The sequence below is a fragment of the Octopus sinensis genome, linkage group LG8, assembly GCF_006345805.1.
Source record: "Octopus sinensis linkage group LG8, ASM634580v1, whole genome shotgun sequence".
In the NCBI taxonomy this organism is placed as follows: Eukaryota; Metazoa; Mollusca; class Cephalopoda; order Octopoda; family Octopodidae; genus Octopus; species Octopus sinensis.
The window spans coordinates 20,115,478-20,140,477 of record NC_043004.1 but is presented as its reverse complement, the minus strand read 5'-3'; the positions used below and the strand labels follow the sequence as shown (position 1 = coordinate 20,140,477).

Genomic DNA, 25,000 nt, shown 5'->3' with positions numbered 1-25,000 from the left:
CCTATCTCTCTCTCTCTCGTTTACTTGTAGTCCTTACATACAAGTTGCAATGCGTATGTGCAGTTATATATAACAGTATGAGCGTACGTTGTTTGATACGTACAGTTGCACTTAGGCGTTGTATCCATTCACAGTTAGACGGTGATGAGAGGAACAAACACACACCCACACATATATATATATGTGTGTGCGTCTATACAAACATATATGTGAATATGTATACAACCTTCAACAAAGTAACAGTCATGTACGTAACTTGGACGGACACATGCCAGTACACGGACATACGTTCACATACAGATACACATGTACACACTCTCACAGACACGTCTGCCCATTCTCCTAGACACTCACATACATACGTAGCACATGAGTACAAACATACATACATACCTACGTATGGGCATACACACGTACATACGCACGTACATGTACACACACACATACATGAGCACATGCATACGTGCGCGTATACATACATACGCACATACATACATACATACGCACAATAGTAAAACAAAAGTTCTGTGATATAGAGATAAATATCTGATAATAGGTTTTAGGGTATAGTTTTGGGAGTAAGGGTCGTAAATCACTTCCAGGCTTCGGCCGTGGGAAGTTGAAATTTGATATTATTGTGATGAGTGGTCACTCTACATCTATCCATCGCTACAAGTTTATAGCTTTATGTTTATAGTGTGTATGTGCGTGCATATACACACACATACATATATACATACATACATACATACATACATACATACATACATACATGCATACACAGGCGTATGTACGTGCATGCATACGTACATACGTACGTACGTACATACATACACACATGTATACATACATACACACATACATACGTACATATATATGACGAACTAACTGTTACTTTCTCAGATGCAGCACGGATTTTTGTCAGTGAACAGGTCGCGGATTTTAGCGACGAAAATATTTTGACAAATTAAACTTAAATGTTGAAGTGAATCGAACGGCTTTTGTGTGTTTCTTAAATGGCTTATAAACACCTTCCACGCTGCAATTGTAAATATATATATATATATATATTATATATATTATATATTATATACATATATATATATATATATATATATATATACATATATATATATATATATATATATATATATATATATATATATATATTATATATATAAATACACACACATATATGTGTATGTATATGTGTGTGTGCTGTGTATGTATATATGTATATCTATGTGTGTATGTGTGCTTAATGTGTGTATTTATGTGAGTTCATCAAGGAATGCTGACATTTGAAATTGCAAGTAATCTTTATTTCATTTATCTCTTGTCTCTATGAAGTATTTACTATTTGAAGTTTAAATATGATTAAAATACAATTACCTTATTTGATTGTATTTCAAAAATATATATCTCGAATAAAACGGCGTAAAGAGATATTTATTTAAATTCTTACTTACGAAAGACGTTTCATGATTAGGATGAATTATTTTATCACTCTTTTCTTAATACAGTTAAAATTGCTAACATCTTTACATTCGTGGGTATTTGAAGTATTGCGAACTAGAGGTAAGAAGTGTTTAGTAAGACACTGCTAAGTAAGTTGGACATAATGGAGTGAAAACATACAAAATAAACAAGAAATATGAAATGAAATTTATACTTTTAAATGATGCTTCGATATTTTGACAGTAAAAAGCCTTTGAACAAGAAGAGAGGTGATTAAGCGTAGTTCTGATATGCCAAGTAAATGTGAAGACTAATAGACTGATTTCATCCAATTATAATGCCTGTTTGAACTTCAGTATTATTTTTTTATCTCTAATATTTTTTAGTCAATGGACTGCAGTCATATTGGAGCACCGTCTTGAAGTGTATTAGCCAAACATTACTTACTTTTTCTTAAATTTATTCTATCGGTCTTTTTTGCCGAACCGCTACGTTAGGATGACGTAAACTAAGACCGGTTGTCAAGCAGTTGTAGGGAGACGAATACAGACACAAAGACATATACACATTCATCTCAAACGTAAATTATACCCTCGCTATCTATACACGTACATATGTATATATATATATATATATATATATATTATATATATATATATATATATATATATATATATATAAACTAACACCGGTTGTCAAGCAGTTGTAGGGAGGCGAATACAGACCCAAAGACATATACGCATTCATCTCAAACGTAAATTCTACCCTCGCTATCTATATACATACATATGAGTGTGTGTGTATATATATATATATATATATATATATATATATATATATACAACTATGTACATGTATGTATATATGTTTGTACATGTATGTATGTATGTATGTGTGTACGTATGTATGTATGGACTTTTGTATGTATGTATGTATGTATGCATGTATCCGACACGATCCCCCAAGAAATGGCTCTCTCCCAAATTCTCTCACAAGGTACAGTTCATCCTGAGGCTATAGCAAAAAACACTTGTCCAAGGTGATGCTCAGAAAGGACATTTATGTGATCGTTGCTTGCTATGATGGTTGTCAAATGATTTATGAAGAAATATGGTCTGGCGTTTGCTAAAGTCTGACTTGAGAAAAATTGTTTTAGTAACATGGAAGAATAGGTATCCGCATTTGCATAACTGTAGATGATACATGGAAACAGCTATACAACAACGTTGGATATGCGAAAGTTAGAAAACGATATTCAATAACTGTAGTAGCGTTTATTTTACTTGAATCTACTGATACATAGCAGGGCTGCTCTCTTGCGTGCGTTCAACAAGACGAACATTTATACAGGAGAGAAACTGAAAGTAGTGTGGAAAAGAATCACCAAATTCGAAAAAAATAACGCATTTATATTACATCAATGTACTTGTGTGTGTGTGAAAATGCATGTTTGACTGCCTGTGTGTCAGTGTATGTATGTAAATATATATAAAGATATTTAATAATCATCCCAATAAACTTACTGCCCAAATGCACACAGTAAATAAACTAGTTTTACCAGTCATTGCCAGCTCATCAGGTTTACTATATTCGGTCTACAAATAGAGAGTGGGAAAGAGGGAGGAAGAGACAGTATCATACAAGTACTTATTACTTATGAAGGATGCGGTAAACAACAGGTCCTGCTTTTGTTCATTTTTATAAAAATGTATTATGTAAACGATACATACGTTGTCGACTTATTTAATATAGCCATATATACATTGTTTGATCGTATTAAATTGCCTCTTAATCATTACAGAAACAATGTTAATACGGACCTTACGTATCAATACATTATCTAATTCATGTGTTGTAGGTAATAATTAAAAAGATCTCTGGCGGCATAGACTATTGAGATTAGTGGTTGAGTTATTTCGTTTCTTGTGTATATTAAGAGAAAAATGACAGGCACCTGTGTATTTCATATCACTACTGTTGATGATACAGATGTGCGGAGAGAGAGAGAGAGGTGGGGGCGGAGAGTAGAGGAATGGAAGAAATAAGGCTAAGGAAGAAGAAATTGGGGTATATAGATAGACATGATGACGACGACGACTATGATGATTTAGTTATTTACTGTAGTACTGTAACGACGAGACTATAGGATGTGGGTATACACCGCTGTAACAATGCGCTTCCTTGCAGTGTGGCAGCCTTGAAACAATACCAACCTTACTGACTAAGCGGCAGGCTAAAATTCTGCGGAATGGGACGCCAGTCAATGCGCAAGGCTGCCCATTTACAACGTAGTGGACTAAAGCAACGTGAAATGAAGTGTTTTGCTTAAGACCACAAGGCAACCCAAGTCTGGGAATCGAAACCACGATCACAAGATCGTGAGAGCGACCACACCATCATTCTCTCGGGCATTTTTCGTCTAATATGGCTTTCTTGTTTTCAAGAGAGTAGGGTGTAATTGTAAGATCACTGGGTCGCTATTTCTAACAAATGGTGACCATATACACGCTCCTCACTTGTAAGAGTTGTTGTTTATCTCTAGGTCGTCCCTAATTGATGAAACCTATAGTCAAAGGTATTCCGTCTATCTCCTATGTGTTAGAAAACCCAAGAGTGCGTTTCCATTAGGACACTTTCGAAGACGATAGCGTATAGGTTGAAGGAATTCACATTGTTACTTCAAGTAGATTAAATGAGGCTCTTACATTATCATGTCGTTGTAGTCGTAATTACTTTAGGCAAATAACAGGTATTTAATGAGTTGTAGTAGAAAGAAACCCTCTGAGCAGTGGTCAGAGAATATTTTTTGTAACACCTTTAATTGACCCTCTGGCGTCCTCATCAAAGTTCCCTGTTACAAGCGCAGGGTCAGGTGTCACATATGAGGTTAACTCATATGCCAGCTTTCTCTCTCTTCCCCCAACCCCAACTACAAGACTCTACAATAAATCTATGAGTGCTGCACATACTCCTAAATAATTATACATGAAATGATTCTGTTGGTCAGGTTTGTTAATAACGCATCCAAAGAGAATATTTACAAAATTTTTATTTAAACTACATTCGACAAATCCTACTGCTATCAAAAATCTTATTTCTACATATGTATTGGTCGTGGAATGAATTCGAACGATTAATGTTTACATCTAGATTAACAGGTTAATAAATTTAATTTTTTATACTCTGCAATGTGTACATAAGCTCAGGAACGGTTAAACACGATGCAAGACAGGAAATGTGTAATAGTAATGAAATAATTTTATAGAATTTATACAAAAATCCCTGGAAAATCGAAGAAAATAAATATATTAGTTGTTGGTTGTTCAAATAAGAAACACCGACATTCACAAACCGTCATTACTGTTAAAAATCGTTTGGAAATTGTTTAACAGATTAAGCGTTTTTAGTTCGATTGAAGCCATTGACCATCGGAAAATCTTTACGTAGTAGATCGACCTGCTTGAAAAAAAAAAAAAAACTACCAGTTCTATATGAAACCATACCCTGTCATTTTTAAAAGGTAGGTCTACCTTCTATAATCTACCTTCTATAATGTAGTATTCGAGTGGGAATGTTTGTGATAAATATACAGCGAAGAAAAAAGATGAATTGACATAACCTAAATACCAGCTCGGCCTGAGCTTACCTGGAACCAAACAGCAACAACTTACACTAAGGTCTATCATGAGCCCTATGACTTATAACACTGAACTGGTCACCAGTCCTTTGTAGGGCTAACTTCCTAGCTATTACTCGGTTACAACAGCGTGGACTGGAACAACGTGGAATGAAGTGCTTAGCTGAAGAATACAAGGTAATACTCGTACAGGTAATCGAAACTACAATCATACGATCATGAGCGTCACACGTTAACTACTAGGGCATACACCTTCACAACAACGAAACATATAAAAATATGACATGACACTGATCGAACCAAATGTAGCTTGTAATCTTCCAATACACAAAATTCTTAACATGGAAAATGATAATTATATTAACACCAAAACATTGCTGACAAACATTCTGACGTTTTTTTATGTATGTGTATTTTATCCGTGTAACATCTTTCAATGTTTGGGAATTTATCATAAATACATATTCCATAAGAATTTTGCACATAAAAAACATTGAATAGAAAAATAAGACTGCGTTACAAGATTTTCATATATATATATACATATTATATATATATTTATATATATATATATATATATATATATATATATATTATATATATATATATAATATATATATATATATACATATATATATATATATATTTTATATATGTATATAATATTCCCTCATATTATTATTATTATTATTATTATTATTATTATTATATTATTATTATATATAAGACATTCTCTATTCCTGAGCGTTATACTAACACATCTGTTTGTTTTGTACACCACCTGTCTTCGTCTTTTGTTTTTTTCGTAAACTCTCCCTATATATATATATATATATATATATATATATATATATATATATATATATATATATATATATTATATATATATATATACATATATATATATATATATATATATATATATATTCATATATATACATATATATATATATATATATATATATATATATATATATATATAATATATATATATATATATACATATATATATATATATATATATATATATATATATATATATATATATATATTATATATATATATATATATATATATACATTGTCTTTGCTTAGGAAGTATTATTTCCTTGTTGGTTCTATTTAGAAATCGAAGGAAATTACTACTATTCCCGTCAAATTTGCTCTTGTTACCTACACATCAATGGTTCGACACTGACCTATTTTCCATTACATTTCAGAAGCAACAAAATCGTTATAGCAAATATTCACAGATTTGCTCGTCAGTTGCTTCACTTTAACCAACTGAACATGTCCCTTAGTAGCTGACAATATGTGCGTCTCTGATCAGGATTTGGAGTAGTGGGGAAGCATCATAGCCATATGATGAGAGGGATTTTTGTCGGGTCTGAACAAGTATACCAACAGCAACATTGAAAGAAATATGAAGCATTTTTCATATTTTCTAGGGGAAAGCAAATAGGAAATAACAGTAGCTACCAAAAGACAAAAGTCGTGTTACACAGTGACGGATATTCCTTCATTTCCTGATCTTATATGCGAAACACTAGCAAACTTAATACGTCCGTGGTTTTCACACCCATACATGATTCTTGAATACATTCATCATTGATGCCAGCATTCGAAGGAGTACATCTTCCTGACAATAATGTCCTATCATCCTCCTACCATTTTTAATGATCTTTGAAGTAGCCAAAGAAGCTACCTATTCCTTCTCATACTGTTATTATATCAGCGAAGAAAAAATGAAAATAAAGTACAGAACGTTGAAATAGTATTTGAATATTATGAAGATAACGAAGGAAAACAGGTCTGTGCATTTGTTAATATGTATGTATCTCTATCCATATGTCTATCTATAACTATATCTATATCTACCAACCACATGGTTTCGGGTTCAGTCCCACTGCGTGGCACCTTGGGTTAGTGTCTTCTACTATAGCCTCAGGCCGACCAAAGCCTTGTGAGTGGATTTGGTAGATGGGAACTGAAATAAGCCCGTTGTATATATATATATATATATATATATATATAATATATATTATATATATGTATATATATATATATATATATATATAATATATATTATATATATATATGTGCGTATGTTTGTGTGTCTGTGTTTGTCTCCCCAACATCGCTTGACAACCGATGCTGGTATGTTTACGTCCCCGTAACTTAGCGGTTCGGCAAAAGAGACGACCGATAGAATAAGTACTAGGCTTAAAAAGAATAAGTCCTAGGGTCGATTTGTTCGACTAAAGGCGGTGCTCCAGCATAGCCGCAGTCAAATGACTGAAACAAGTATAAGTGTAAAGCGTAATATATATATATATACAACATACATACATATAATTGTGTGTGCGTGTGTGTGTGTGTGTGTGTGTGTGCGTGCGTGTGCGCGCGCAGATGTTGCGTATGTGAAGTGGATAGAAAGTATCACTGATTGATGGTTAGTAAACCGTGATGATAGCGATATAGAAGTTCCAATAGAACATATATGCATGCAGAGGCGGACGTAGACGCGAGCCTATAGATTCACACTAACATCGGGACTAAGAATATTTTTCTTTCAATAAAAAATACAATGACGCTCAACAGGTGATTAGAATGAGCAAAGTGTATTATGATAATTGTGACTATGGATACGATGATATTGGCAGAAGCGTCATACAACGGATAGAGATGGAGAACTATGCAAAAATTGTGTTAATTGTGCCTGGATTATTATTGAATAGCAATTTGTAAAAATACTATTAAAAATGGTTGTATTGAAACTGTAATTCTGCTGACAGGGGATCTAATTAGCTGACACGAGCACGCGTGTAGGAATACTCTTAAAATTATGTGTGTGTGTATGTGTGTGTAAATGCATACAAAATATGTATAAACACACAGAGAGAGAGAGAGAGAGAGAGAGAGAGAGAGAGAGAGATGTAGAGATATATTTAATTACTTACAATTATGTATTTATGTTGGCATGGCGCACAAGCATGAAACTTTCTATGTGTACACATGTACACACACACACACTTCCACATACGCACAGCAGGCATATATATATATATACATATATATATATATATATTATATATATACATACTTATATAGATATATATATATATATATGTATATACATACATACCTATATATATATAATATATATATATATATATATATATATATACATATATATATATATATATATATGTGTATATATACGTGTTTATATATGTATCTATATATAAACACATATGATTATGTATAGGTTTGTATGTCTGTATATATATATAGATAGATAGATAGATAGATAGACATATATATATATATATATATATATATATATATATATATATATAATATATATATATACATATATATACACATGCATTTACATATATAGATTTTGCCTACAATCATTTTTGTACTATAGTATTTGTCAGTGTACATATGTGTGTGAAAGAATGCTTGTGTTTGGGTTTATATTATCTACATGCACATAAAGTGCATAATTAATTCCATGAAAGAATTAATTCCATAATCACGAAAACTTTTCCAACGAATTCCGCTGGATGACTCATTAGTGAATTTTATCTTCTATATGAAATATGAATTAAGTATACTAGTTCTGCACAAAAATTTATAGATAAATATTTTCATCTACCCCAACTGTTACAATGTCAACAAAATTATGGTCGTTCCCACCTGTAAGATGATACTTGAAAATTCGGAACATGGTGCCGTGTTATAGCTATAGTCTTAAATTTGGATAAAGTAAAAGGAAATGAATGCCGAATTGTGCGTAGAACGTCGCATATAACTTGTGCAATATCTATTTCTTTTCTCTGACCCGAATTCCAATCCTGCCGTGATAAATTTTGCCTTTCGTCGTTGTATGTTCTATAAATTGATTACCACCACATCGTTGGAACAACAACCTTTCGCTTCAATCTTTTAATCCTGCATTTTCTGCTGAATCAAAGTGTAAGTTGTTGAACGAATATAAGGGGATATTAGCTAATTCTTGTTTTATTATAAATGCGCAGCTGAACAAGGACCTGCGGAAAAATGTTTATCCCCTAACCTAAGAAAGGCTCTACTTAACCTTGCAGATTTTTGTGTTAAATAAGAAAACGGGGGGACCATTTGCTTCTCTTAAGAGTCCAAGGGCCAGATATTTAGGTAATAAGATATTTAAACTCGTTATAGGAGGATCCACTGCATGGTAGACGTCTTTATTGGAAGATAGGTTTGAGATTCTCTCATCGACACTTTTGTTTTTGAAACGCTATATGTGGTTGGCGGGAAGCTGTGTCGAAGTACGAGAGAGAGTAAAAAAATACGCTCACTCTGGTTTTATTCAATGTATTTGCACAAAAGCAGGTGATAAACAAATACGTCATTTTTCTATATAGTAGCCTTCCTTTTCGATTCACTTGGCCTGGCGCCTCTCTAGCTTGCGTATTTCCTCCAAGAAGAAGGCTTCTGGTTGGTCATGCAACCAATTATGCACCGATTCCCTCACATCTTCATCCGTAGGAAATCGACGACCTCGTAAAGCGTCTTTGAGTGGTTCAAAGATATGATAGTCGGATGGGGCGAGATCTGTGAGCGGGGTGTTCCATCACTTCAAAACCCAATTGGTTAATAGTTTCAACGGCTTGGGCGGCAACGTGTTGGCGTGCATTGTCATGCAACAACAAAACTTACTTCGACAATAGGCTTCGGCGTTTGATGCAAATTTCTGGCTACAGTTTGTTGGCCAGCAAAGCACTGTATTTTGCACTGTTGATTGTACACCCCTTTTCCAGGTAGTCTTCCAGTATAAGCCCTTTTGAGTCCCAAAAAGGGTTAGCATCACCTTTCCCGCAGAAGACTAAGTCTTGGATATCTTCGTCGCTGGAAGGCCAGGATGTTTCCACTCCATACTCTGTATTTTGTATTCTGCCTCATAATGATGAACCAATGTTTCATCTCCTGTGACAATTTTGCCCAAAAATTCGTCGCCCCCATTGTTGTAGCGATCGAGTAAACGTTGGCAGACCTCAAGACGTTTGTGCTTGTGCTCTGCAGTAAGCTCTCTTGGCACCCATCTTACACAGACTTTATGGAAGCCGAGCTCATCGTGGATGATTTGATTGACAGAATCATGACTAACTTTCCTATCAGAGAAATCGGATCACTGCTCTTTCTTCTTCTTTGGCGTACATTGTAAGTGGAGCGACCATGCTTACACTGTAAAGCCAGGAAGAAAAATGGCATGATCAGGCTCTAATTTCGATCATGGGACCACAATAGTGCCAGCTATAAGCATTCATGCGCAGAAGGCAGTGTGACAATAATAAAGATATGTTATGGTAAACGTACGGATAAGTTTTGACTTGCCTACGTACAATAGCCTCTTGTTTGGTTTCAGTAGGACCTGTATGAACCTGTGCCTAAACATCTAAGAAGTCAACACTAGATAGGTTTCCATGATAACCTTGAGCTCTAGAGAGGAAAAAGATGTGGTTTCGGTCTTCTTTAGTCTAATAGGGCTGTTCTTTTTAACACCTCTAAAGATGGCTAAGGATTCGACTCTACATATGTCAAAGTGAGTTAAAGGAACATTCTTATTTAGTGCATCTAAGATAAAGAGATTTGCAAATACTAGATATCAATTTGAATGACCGTCGTCACTTCGAAGCAACATTCAGGGTCTTTTCGGTTGACCCGGATTGAATCATTATTGAGCATCTAGATTTTTCAGACTTGCTTTATTATTATTATCTAAATCTCTGTTGACAATTTCCATAAAAACTATAGTAAAATTATTACTGTTAAACCTTATTTAACAGTCCACTCGACAAAGATAGAAAAAAAAGTCCACTATAACGAACTGAGTGTTCCTTGTTCTGCCATGGTTTGCTTTTAACCAAGCAATTAAACACACACACAATCTCTCTCTCCCTCTCTTTCTCTCTTTCTCTCGCTCTCTATCAGTAAATTACACCAATCTACCCAGAGGTGTTTTTTTTTACATGTAGTTAAAATGCCTCTAATGTGTGCTTATAAAAAAAAAGAAAAAGAAAACAGCTGTAATGTACAACTTTTTTCTGAACATCCATCATGTTCACCAGTGGTCTCACGGACTTTGTTACCAATCTAATTCTAAGGAAATCTCGAATTGTCTTCAACCTCGGTCCAATGCGTATCGTCTGCGCTGAACTTTACACTGAATTACTATGAACTTCCGCCCTCCGGATTTTCTTTGTTACCTGCTTTACTGGTGTATATTTGTTCTCCCTTCTATACAGATATCTATATATATAAAACTGTAGTTGTGTGAGTGTCTGTCCCCTTCGATTTAGATTCCTAACTACTCCCACATTTTGCGGTGCAGTTTAACCAAATTCGGGTATCTTATAGTCGTGATTCATATCGAGCCCGTCTGTGTATTAGCGCGCGTCTACGATGAGTCTACGATTTTAAAAATAATTTAACATCATTTTTTATTCCATTTTAATGCATAATTTTTCGTGTGTCGATGGCGGCGGAGTTGGCGTCCATGGTCACACCTGCACCTGTTTGCTTCTCCCCCTTCTTCCCTCCCTTGTGAAGCTGTGGGGAAGGGAGTGTAAGGAAATCAACGTCGTAAAGCGTTGTCAAGGAGACCAGCGTTCTTTTAGAACAACGACTTCATGGCTTGAAGACACCAAAACAGAAATGGCTAAGAAAGCCCGAATTGGCATCTATAAGGGAATTAACTCTCTAAAAATGCTTATATAGTTATTTCCCTTACAAACCCGAGCAACGCCGGGCGATACTGCTAGTCTATATATATAAATCTGTAGTTGTGTGAGTGTCTGTCCCCTTCGATTTAGATTCCTAACTACTCCCACATTTTGCGGTGCAGTTTAACCAAATTCGGGTATCTTATAGTCGTGATTCATATCGAGCTCGTCTGCGTATTAGCGCGCGTCTACGATGAGTGTACGATTTTAAAAATAATTTAACATCATTTTTCATTCCATTTTAATGCATAATTATTCGTGTGTCGATGGCGGCGGAGTTGGCGTCCATGGGCACACCTGCACCTGTTTGCTTCTCCCCCTTCCCTCCCTCGTGAAGCTGTGGGGAAGGGAGTGTAAGGAAATCAACGTCGTAAAGCATTGTCAAGGAGACCAGCGTTCTTTTAGAACAACGACTTCATGGCTTGAAGACACCAAAATTACCATCATTTTTTATTCCATTTTTAATGCATTTTTTGCTATTTTTTTGCTATAACTCACTAAAAATGCTTATATAGTTATTTCCCTTACAAACCCGAGCAACGCCGGGCGATACTGCTAGTGTTATATAAATGTGTTATAAAATGATTTGATGTTTTGCCCCAACCTGCTCATATTTTCTATTGTAGCTTTATCATCTCGATACTATAATGCACATATCTAGTTCCTATTTCTTTAGCTCCTGCATCCATACATTTAACATCTGAGTTTAAATTAACGTTCTTATCCTACACTTCCCTTAGTTCGTTCATCCCACTTTTATCCTTCACATTCTCTCTCACTTGAAATATCCCCTTCTACCTCTTCCCACGCACTATTCTTCATCTTCTCAATTCTCTATTTTTCTCCCACTCTCACCCAGTTTCTCTCGCATACGGTCTCCTTTTTAGACAAGCACGTTCACGTTGTTTTGCGTTCGTCATCAGTTACAGACAGATTCTCATACTTAGAAGATGTATAATCTTGTGTCTTTCTTTTAATTCTCTCTTGTCCTGTTTACCCTGAAGAAGGAATCTGCCCGAAGCATTGGACATTTCACTCCCCACAATAATGTCGCTGTATTCTTTCTGTCACTTTCTCTGAATAATTACATGTCTCGACGACACAGATCATTAGCAGTCTCTCTGGATGTGTTCTATAACATACTCACCTGGATAATAAACAAATTTGTGAAATAATACAAAACACATGAAAAATAATGAATTTATAATAAGCCAAAAGGAAATAAATCAAAGTCTGACGTAGAATGATTAGATTTACAGGAATACAGGATGTGAGCCGCATTACTCAAACAGATAACTATCATAAAACATTCACAATAGGACTGAAAATTTATCTAGACAGCCTCGAAACACAAACGAAAAGAAAAAAAACAAAAAACTTTGCTTTTTATTTTCATGTGAACCAACAATTGTTAAAGAGAATTTGAAGTCACAAAAATCGTGATAAGACACATAAACTGAGTTAAACTAGAGCTTAGGAATGCCATGCTAAAGTGAAAGCAGGTAGAGCTTTTGTACTCTTGTATGGCTAATACCTGGTAAAAACAATATTATAGAAACATGATAAGAAAAACAAGCAAAATGAACCACGACACCGATTAAAAAGCGAAGGAATCAATGTTGAAAATTTTAAAAAGTTCATAGCGTACAAGCTACGGCGGTACATATTCTAAAATTGGAACGATACAGAGAAGATTAGCATGGCCCCTGCGCAAGGATGACACGCAAATTCGTGAAGCGTTCCATATTTTTCGACCGATAGAATAAGTACTGGGCTTACAAAAGAATAAGTCCTGGGGTCGAGTTGCTCGATTAAAGGCGGTGCTCCAGCATGGCCGCAGTCAAATGACTGAAACAAGTAAAAGAGTAAAAGAGTAAAAGAGTATAGCACTTTAGGGTAAAAAACATTACAATCTACGAATTGCATGTTAACAAGCGGAATACTTTAAATGACTGCAGAATATTGAAGATTGTGACTAAATATAATTACCTTGTCTCTGGCTGCGCAGTCATACCAAATACAAGATAAATCTAGAGACCTGGCAGGTTAGGGGATCGTGTCAGTATTGCGCTGGAAATGTTGTAGCAATATGAAATACTAGCAGAAAAGAGATTTAAACATACATCCAGAAAATTATAATTGACTAGATATTAATGTCAAAGATCAGCAGAAAAAATTGCATAAATTTAGAGATCTAGAAACATGTATAACCGGATCGTGGAGACTGAAAACAGAAATATATCTATAAAATAGTTTGTATGTGTGTGTGTGTGTGTGTGTGTGTGTATCTGTGTGTCTGTGTGTCTGTGTGTGGTGCGTATGTTCTTATTTGTTTGTAATCTACGTCACCAATTTTTGTGTTTTTGGTGTCAAAAAATACAACAATTTACAAAGTCTTACGAGTGCATTTATGATGCACTAAACGCTATTTGTTACGGGAAAATGAACAAACTCCTTACTTTTTCAGGCGCAATTATTGGCACATTTTCCGGACCACCCACCTCTGCTTTTTTTCCCAAAATATCTTCGGATTTCTATGTTTTCGATGTAGGAAAATAGGATTTTTCCCAAAAATCAAGTTTTAAAAAATTTTATTTTCCCCCTTCCCACTGCAGTTTCTTAATTTTTACCTTTTTTGAATTTTGTTTTAATCCACGTAGACAAATGCAGAGTTTACCATTTTGGGAATTTTTTTTTTATATCAATTTTTCTTGAAGAAACATTCAATGCCCCTTCCTCCAAACTATCACCACCCGCTTTCAAAAAGCTGAAAACTTTGAATGTTTCACTTTCGTCTGATGTTTCACGTATGCATAAAATTCTAATGAAATAGCAGACGTCAAAAACATCAGACCACCACCAGAAAACCTGACATGCTAGAAACAACAGCTAAACGTCATTATTTCTGAAAAAAACTTCCCACTTTCAAAAACGCTAAAAGTAAAACATTCGGAGATTTTAGCTTTTTTAATATGGGGAGGTGATGGTTGGTGGTTGGGGGAGGGGATTTGAGTGTTTCCTTAAGAAATTTTAAAAACAATTTCTTAAAGGTTCGCAGTCTCTGTATTTTTCTACATGAATTACAAAAAATAATTTCGAAAAGAGTTTAAAATTTAAAAATTAGGATAGTGAGGGGAAAATTAAAATTTTGAAAGCGTGTCTTTTGGAGCAAAATCCTAATCTCCTATATCGAAAACATAGGAACCCGAAGACAATTGGGGGGGAGGAGGGGCGCAAATGTCACCTCCGACATGTCACCTTCCTTTTAAGTTTATATCGATGATCAGGCCTTTAAATACGCTCATCACAAACAGAAATTACGAAATAATAAATAGGTTGGTGGAGTTCTGATTGAACCACGTAATAAAACTCCTCATATCTTTTTTTATATTTTTAAGAATTTTCTCAGGATCTTTCTCAAAATCTCCTGCATAATGGAATTAATATGATTATCTAATAAAACATGTTTTTAAATATTCCACCACCACTACCTCAGTAATTCCAAGACTCTCCACTGTTTTTCGATTTTTTTAAAAGGGTTTTTCAGTTTCAAAATACGGATATTCCTATTCTACCATTCGTTTCTCTTTATAATGTCCAAATAATTTTTTGAATACTTCAAAATCAAAATTGTTGGGCATTTGTGTAAGAGAAGATTATTCACTAACAGGAAATTATGTTGCTTCAATAATTATTGCTGACGTATCTTTAAATTGTTGTGAGAAAACATTTACTAACAGAGAATTATGTTGAAGAAATAAATTATATGTAACATATCTTTAAATTATTGCGGATAAAGTCTTTTAACTCGAAAACTTGCCCATGAAGTGTACAATCCAAATTTCAATTTGATTCTGATCTTCTCGCTAGGGGTCAGTTATTTCTAAAGAAACGGGGGTCTGTTTTGTTAGAAATAAAGAGAGAATGCGTATTGTGTCATTCTTCCAATTTTCCCGGCAAAAGAAGATTTTGCTTACTTGCAATATATGAAAACACACCAAAGAAGGGTCTCATGTATATTTATTCTACTAACACTAGTGGGAGTCACGCAAAACATAGTTTACTCAGAAGCATTGTCGGCTTCAATGAACATTTACAGAAGTGTGCAGTCCGTCCAAACATTATAGGGATGGCGCTTTTCACAATGAAGCAGCTTTCTTTCCATGTACTTTACCTTCTTATTTCTTTATTGCCCAAAACAAGGACAGACAAACGGATTAAGTCGATTATATCGACCCCAGTGCGTAACTGGTACTTAATTTATCGACCCGAAAATGATGAAAGGCAAAGTCGCCCTCGGCGGAATTTGAACGCAGAACGTAACGGCAGACGAAATACCGCTAAGCATTTCGCCCGGCGTGCTAGCGATTCTGCCACCTCGCTGCCTTACGATTCTACCAGCTCGCTGCCTTTACCTTCTGCAATACGGATGTCAAAGCAGCCATTCGAACAGCTATCGCTTCCTTCGATTAGGAGAACCATATTGATATTTTTATCTTAAAATATAAAGTTTGCATTTTCAAATCACAAAATTCGCTCTTAACCATTTAAGGTCGGGTGGGGCTTATTGACACATCATGCTTTCTTATGCAGAGGACAGGTGTGGCTTATTGAAACGCTGCTAAATTGTGAAAGAGACAGGTGTATGCAAGCTCCATTTGCGTTATAAGCTGATTAATTATCATCCTGCACTAAAAGACTTGATATTTATACCCGGCCTTAAAAAGTTAAAGAGCAAATTCGCTCCTGAGCAGCTCGCCCTGCTTGCAGGGACCTGGGTTATTTAGTTAACACTAAATTTGGTATACCAACTAATAAAACAACAAATGTTAAAGCAAATATTCGAGCCACGATGAAGCGTCCACTCCTTCGAAACAAGCATATTCATAATAATAATGATAATAATAATAGAAGAAGAAGAAGAAGAAGAAGAAGAAGAAGAAGAAGAAGAAGAAGAAGAAGAAGAAGAAGAAGAAGAAGAAGAAGAAGAAGAAGAAGAAGAAGAAGAAGAAGAAGAAGAAGAAAATATTCTGCTCGATACCACAGATTTGTTTGTCAGGTGTTTGACCTTAACCAGTTGAGTATATCCCTTAGTGGCTGATAATATGTGTATCTCTGATCACGAGCAGAAATAGTTGGGGAGCATCATACCCATGTGTTGAGAGGAATTCTTTGGGGTTTGAATAATTCGCCTCAGGAAACATAGGTGTTGTGTTCAACATCCTTAAACAACCCTTATTCGGGGACCATTTGAGAAGGATGAGCTATTCGACTTGAGGAAAATAGTAACTGGGCTCCACCTGCAAGGTCATGTGCTGTTTATCTTCATATAAGGTCACCATATCACGCACATATGGTTGTGATGCATGTGTCTGGTGTACCCATTTCAGGCGGCTAGTCGTGATGTGTATACTGGGCTTCGTATATTTCACGCCAGTGTCACTTTGTTGGCATGCGCGGTTTTCTCACTCAATAATAATAATAATAATAATAATAATAATAATAATAATAATAATAATATTAAGGAAGATGATGTTGACAATGACAACGACGACGACGACAACGACGATGATGATGAGGATAATTATGATGATACTTAATGAAGTTTGACGTAACTTTTCTTGAAATTAAGTAAACAATAAGACAGTGATTCGATTTGTAATAAAATGATATTGTCTGAGTTTATAAAATTGAACGAATTGAACAATATTTGGACATACTGTCTATCTTTCGCGTGTGCAAAATATAAACTGGCGTGACCCCTTGTCTGATGCAAAAATGTTTATACATTGTAACGCAAATTTAAGAAAGCAAATGAAGAAAAATAGACAGAATACATTTGTTTGAATGTTGTTCAAGGGCATTCATGAATACACTACCCTATTATTGGGGGAGACTGAAGAAACATCCATGGTTGCCAACATTCACAGTTTTCGGACTAATTCGGTGCTTTAAAGAATTATTAATGCTGGTCACAACATCAAAAGTATCACGAATATAGGAATTTGATCATTTTTGGCTACAAGAAGTAGAAAGCCATCTAGCCATTCCGAAATTTTGGCTGTGCAACATTCATACCTTCTGCAAATTGGAAGCACTAGAAGAAAAGTTTGGAAAATTTTCGAATTTTTGTATATCTTTGAACACTTGCATTAAGTCATTTAAGAAACACACAAAACCGTTAGATTCACTTCAACATTTAAATTTAATTTGTCAAAATATTTTCGTCGCTTTGAGACCGCGACCTGTTCACTGACAAAGCTTCGTGCTGCATCTGAGAAAGTAACAGTTAGTTCATGATATATATGTACGTATGTATGCGTGTGTGCATGTATGTATGTATGTGCGTATGTATGTATGTATGTGCGTATGTATGCATGCACACACACATACATATGTTCATATATATCATGAACTAACTGTTACTTTCTCAGATGCAGCACGAAGCTTTGTCAGTGAACAGGTCGCGGTCTCAAAGCGACAAAAATATTTTGACAAATTAAATTTAAATGTTGAAGTGAATCTAACGGTTTTGTGTGTTTCTTAAGAAACACACAAAACCGTTAGATTCACTTCAACATTTAAATGGCTTATAAACAACTTCCACGCTGCAATTGTTTTCGTTCCAGCACACGATCTCAGATCAAATCACTCGCTATGCAAGTGCATGTCCGTAATGTATATCTTTGGGTGACCATAAAATACAGGTGTTCTTTGTTCTGATCGCAAAATTGTTTCCCTCTATTTCCGAAATTAGATTGTCCAGTTCTTCTCTGTACATTTAAAATGGGTTCGTATTTCCGATTGATCAAATAAAAACTTTTCTGGAGAGTTTTCAGTGACTAGTTCTTATGCATATACAAGGGTAAAAAGATCACAATCGTATTGGCCAGCGTGGGGGTTTTAACATGTTGACTTGTATGGGCTTTGTTTGTTTGGTTGTGTTGTTATCTGTGCGGTTAGTTCTTGTGATACTGGTAAAATTAAACTGTCATAAAAATAGACAAGCCACGTGTCCTGGGAGCGTTATTATGGCAAAAATACTAACAGACATGCTGATGCGTGTGTTGTTATTATTATTATTATTATCATTATTATTATTATTATTATTATTATTATTATTATTATTATTATATTATTGTTGTTGTTATTATTATTATTATTATTATTATTATTATATTATTATTATTATTATTATTATTATTATTATTATTATTATTATTATTGGCGTAATTACTCTTTATAATCATTTGTGTAATGATCCCTTATTATTGGCGTAAGGATCCTATCAAACACAACAGAGTTTGTTTCAACGCACGATTTTACATCAAGTGTCTAGGAAACCAAATACAAAAACGAAATAGACGAGTGAATTCCATCACAAACCATAACGGAAATGTAATGATGTATACAAAAGGTGGGACGTGTAAAAATTCTTATTTGGAGTACACAGCGGAATGCAACAAGCACAACTTGACTTATGCTGGTTGCACAACAGAACAATTAAATAAAATATTCAACGGGCATAGGTATAACATCAAGCACAATAGTGGTATTTCGAAGGATCTTGCAGTACATTTTACAGCAAACGGCTGTAATTTTGTAGAATACATAAAAGTGCACATTCCCACAAAATATCCTGACTCAACTGCATATTATGTTCTCAAAACGTATGAGGACAAATAAATTAGTGAATTGCTAAAGTCACGCCCTGGTGGTATAAGTAAAAGGATATGCAAATTTAATCACATTAACCAAAACTGTTTCAGTAAATGTTTTCTTTCCCATTTCCTTTATTCGTTCTTTCCTTACTTTTTCCTTGAAACCAGTTATGAAAAATTTGAAACTGATATCATTTCGTCTACAAAAGAACGCAAGATATTCCCGTTCATATTTTCAATTACAATTCCTGTATTTCTGCGTTTCTTCATTTTACATTTTGAACCCGAGAGAGACAGACAATCTGTCGAAATATTGTTCAGTTCTCTAAATTCAATAAGCAGAGTCAATCTCAGTTTATTACTAATCGCATCATGCTTTCATTATTTAATAAAATAATAATAATAATGATAATAATAATAATAATAATAATGATAATAATAATAATAATAATAATAATAAATAATAATAATAATAATAATAATAATAATGGTCTCAATTTTTGGTATAAGGCTTGAAATTTTGGAGAAGGGGGCTAGTGGATTACATCGTTCCCTTTAAATGTATTAGTAAAGTGTAAATTGAATGCTATGCAACAGTGGGAAAAATTAAGCGTGAAAATTCTGCTAATTATAACTGACGGACCTCTCAATAATACTGACTGATCTATCAATAGTACTGAGTGATGATTTTCATCGCTTATTATTCTAAGTTTTTATTCCAATTCTTACCTTCTCGCTGTCAATACTGTGAAGGTTGTACATTTCTGAAAAATTCTAATAAGACTGAAACATATACACAGTCGTCGACATAATAAAGGAAAATGAGGAAATTAGAATCTCTCTTCACTGTATGTCTCATTCAATATTTATTTAACAGAAATTTTGGAATATCTCCTTGGTTTTACATGGTTTAATTATTTCAGTGGGCTTAACATTTTAGAAAAAGACATAATGATGTCGTGGTGGTAGTTCCGGCTTCTCCGTATTTAAACCGTCAATAAAAAAATGAAATAATGATAAACCTTGAAATCATTTGATTGTTATTGAAACCCAGTGTAGATATACAATTATCAGGAAAGCTCGAAATAATGATAGAATAACTACTTCATTCGTGCGTAAGGGATATATTTTATCGTTTCACTTATCACCCTTCCAGCCTTTTAATTTCCTTCCCTTTCTCTCTCTCTCTGTCGTCTGTCTCACGCACCCTTTCACTCCCTCTCTCTCATTAACTTTCTATATACATAAATACATATATATTAAAATGGTCTGGGAAAGGATAACAAAAAGGAAAATACCAACAAACTAAGTCGGTCATATTGAGACCGATGGGTTAAAATAATATTGTTGGAAATTAATAATTAAAATGGCCACAAAGTTAAAACAAATCCGGCCAGATGTCGTTGTGTGGGACCACAAAGAAAAGATGGTCTGTAGTGGAAATCAGCTGCCCCCTAAACACCAAAGTGTTTAGAAAAATATAAGAGAAAGGTGACGTCTATGGATCATTGATAAGGAGCTTGCAAATCCAGTACCCAAAATACATTTTCACCTTTATATCTATTATTATTGGATCAACAGGATAAATACAAATCCGCTCGGGAAAAAGTATGACAACTTGAGACCTTGGGGAGAGAATGCAAATCCTTAATTTATATGCTACAATTGATCACGATATCTGCGACAACTCTACAAAATCTTCTTAAGAGTTAAAGGATGATGGTTAAAACTTTCCTCCACAACATTGCTACCAATTAGGTGGCCGGTCAAAATTTATTCTAAACTTGAAAAAAATGAGAGCGGAACATACATAAACACATACATACATACATACATACATACATACATACATACATACATACATACATACATACATGCATGCATACATGCATACATACATGCATGCATGCATGCATGCATGAATGCATACATACATACATACATGCATGCATGATTATCTATATATTCGGTCGAAGCATACATAGACCTAACTGCCTAACTGCCTGGAATCATGAATCACTGCAAGTGTGCATAAGAACAAGTGAGTGCAGGTGCACGCATGAGTGCCTGAGAGATTGTATAGATTTGCATGTTTTAATATTTTCAAAATCAAATTACGCCTAGGTCAACTTTGGCTTTCATCATTTCGGAAATGAGTTCTAAAATCTTCCCCATTCCAGAAAATTCGTTGGCATTGAACCAAAATTTGAAACCAATATTTTAAATGTCTAATTTTAAAAATTCAACAAAGTTAATTTCTTCTCTTTTGCTCTGTCTTTTTCCACTCTTTAAAATATATTTCTGCATTCACACATCTTTACGGCACATACGCGCATATATAGAAATGGTCATGTACAAATACACATATATTTTGGGATATTATCAGCTTTTAATAATATCCATGTCATAAAATGTGAAGAATCATGATATCTACATATATTTAAGGTTATGCATTATTGTGTGTTTAAGTGTGTGTGTGTGTGTGTGTGTGTGTGTGTGTGCGCGTGTGTGTGTGTATAGGTAGATACATACATGCAAACATATATTTACGTACATACAAATATATTTTGGGCTGGTGCATAATTATTGCGGCTTTTTTTTTTTTTTTGCAACAAATTTTATTCAACAAAAACTATAACAATATTTAACAAAATCAACTTTAAATGAGATTCTGACCGTCTACCATGCAAATGAGAAGCAGTAATTAAAGAAGATTGTGAACATGCTCCGGAATAATCATTTAAATTAATTACATTTTGTTATTGTTTTTGCTGAATAAAATTTGTTGAAAAAAAAAAGCCGCAATAATTATGCACCAACCCAACATATATACGTATGCACAACACACACGCACACACACATACACACACAAATATATACCACAACACACACGCACATATATATGTATTCATATATATATATATAATATATATATATATATATATATATATATGTATGCATGCATAAATATATATATATATAAATATATATATATATATATATATATATTCGCGCCAGCTCAAACACTACAATAGATTTTCAGCTAACAGCTGCTGTTATACACTTTATGGTCCATGCAATTTATATGCTACATCTACTATTACTTCATATAGAAAACTAATGAGGCAATTGACGTTTCAGGAAGAAAAAAAATACATAAAGAACGTGTAATAAATTGTACAAAGTGAAAGATGCTACATACAGACGTACACACACTCACAAAAATAAACTCGCAATTGTATTTATGCGAAGATCGCAGTGGTGCGAAACTCGAGTTGCGTGAAAGCGTTTCAGTCTCAATAAAGTATAGGTATTGGTTGATAGAAATAGGAATGCATAAATTAATATACATGCATGCATACAGACACGCGCACACACACACACACACATGCACATACACATGCATATACACATACATATACACACATATATATATACGCATATATATATATATATTGTTGTTGTTGTTGAGGTGTGTTCTGTTAAGAACGTACGTGAGTACAAATAGAGCTCGATCCCCCTTAGAATTCCCAAATAGCCGGTAGTATTCTTATGGTATGCTACCAATTCTAGTCTTAGGTATTCCACGTGTGTGAAAATATAACGTAAAAAGTAAAAGAGTTAAATGGAAGAGTTAGTACGGAATAGGAACCATTTTAATCACCGCAAATGTTTCGATAGATACAGATCCTCGTATTTACAGGATTTAAAGTTAAATTTAAATTAAATTATGTAAGGATTTGCCTGTATAAGAAGATCTATATGCACCCCTCTTGCGATGCTCTGTTGCTATCTCCGTAAGTAAATCTAGATTTCTATGCTACAACATCCATGGCTTCTTCTTAGAAACTAACAAATGCTGACGGTTTTAATTCGCTCGGTATGAGTGTGTTATCAGGTTCATTGTCTATTTATTCACGTTGTATTTTAATTCAGTTTCAACATGTTATTCTGCACATGTGAAACTGTACTATTACGCAAAATACATTCATCCATTAGCTCATACAATCACTTACACACCGATATACCATACATCACTGAGTGTTTCCATACATACACACATACACGCACACAAATACACTCACACGCAGACACGTACACACATATATGCATATATATAAAAAATATATGTACATATATTCAGATGCACTCACGCATACATATACTCACCTACATATCAATAAACACATTCACATCTATACATAGACGCTTATACATGTATCTACTCATTTTCATGCGCATAGTTATATCTACATAGTTATATCGTTGAACGCTCCATCATAAATACACACTCCTATACATATGCGAAGGCAGTAAAAATGGGTTTAGCGAGATAAAATAATAATTATAATTTATACACTGTTCCATCTGGAAAATGCATATTTGGTACGGTGGTTACATCTTGGAATTTTCTCATCATATTTATTCACTAGATTTTTATTACTCAGTAAAATACTCAGTGCTTCCTCAAGGCAAAGGTCACATTTGCCAGATAGTGAAGTACATGGATGTGCGTTTTTATTTTTGACCATTCTCTTTTTGATTTTTTCAGTCCCCATATGAAGTCTGCCAGCGTGGTTGTGTGCCGTCTATTTATTTTTCGGAATGACGGGATGTGGTTTGGATAACGAACTTTGAATTGGTTTTCAGTGGCACCTATGTACACGTAATTATGCTGAGATGTGTAGATTATGCATTCATATACTTTGTTGTTGTTTTTTTTTATCACATTGGTTCATGAGCAGACATGCGGATTTCTACGGCATGTGCAGTTAATCCTATTCAATTCTTATATTTATCTCGAGGCTTTTGGATTCTGTTTTCATGATGTTCCGTTTGATTTCTAATACCCGAGGCTTTGTTTAATCGGTAATCTCTTTTTGTTGGATTTTTTTCGATGATATATTTCCACTATATTGTCGCCGTCTTTTACACTATCTGAAATTTGCAGTCTATCTGTTGTTTATTTTGGTTATTGGTGTTAAATACTGTGTAGTTTTGATTTGTTTGTTCTCTACCAGCAGACGTTTTTAGTGTTTAATTTCTGGTTGTCGTATTTATGTATGTAGTACTCTATGTTATAAGATGTTGCATACGATATTTTCACTGCGTGTTTTTTTAATAAACGGTAGTATTTATGTGTTTTAGAACTACTGTGAACGATGCAAGAAATGGCCATCGAACCTCATCCCGATCAGCGGAGAACGTGGCAAGAGTAGAGGAAATGTTTAATTGCAGCCCGCAAAAGTCAGCAAAAATGCAGCTCGTGAAAGTGAATTAAGAAAACACACAATACGTACTGTGTTCCATAAAGAAGAATTTATGTCCGTGGAAATCCCATTACGTGCAGGATCTAAAACCTGAAGACTATGATCGCAGGAGTCCATATATCCAGATTTCACTCCATGGGATTTTTACGTATGGGGATCCAAAAAACCTCGCACACTGAACGACTTGGAGACACGGATTCAG

At 34.4% G+C, this 25,000-nt stretch overlaps 1 protein-coding gene and 1 non-coding gene across 2 annotated transcripts in view; one reads left to right on the top strand and one right to left on the bottom strand.

The window, feature by feature from the left end:
* Positions 1 to 25,000, bottom strand: part of LOC115215145 (atrial natriuretic peptide receptor 3-like) — a 536,057-nt gene that overhangs the window by 472,402 nt on the left and 38,655 nt on the right. The window lies entirely within an intron of this gene.
* Positions 13,512 to 13,618, top strand: LOC115215263. Its single transcript, XR_003881964.1, has one exon. It is a non-coding gene; the product is annotated as a U6 spliceosomal RNA (small nuclear RNA).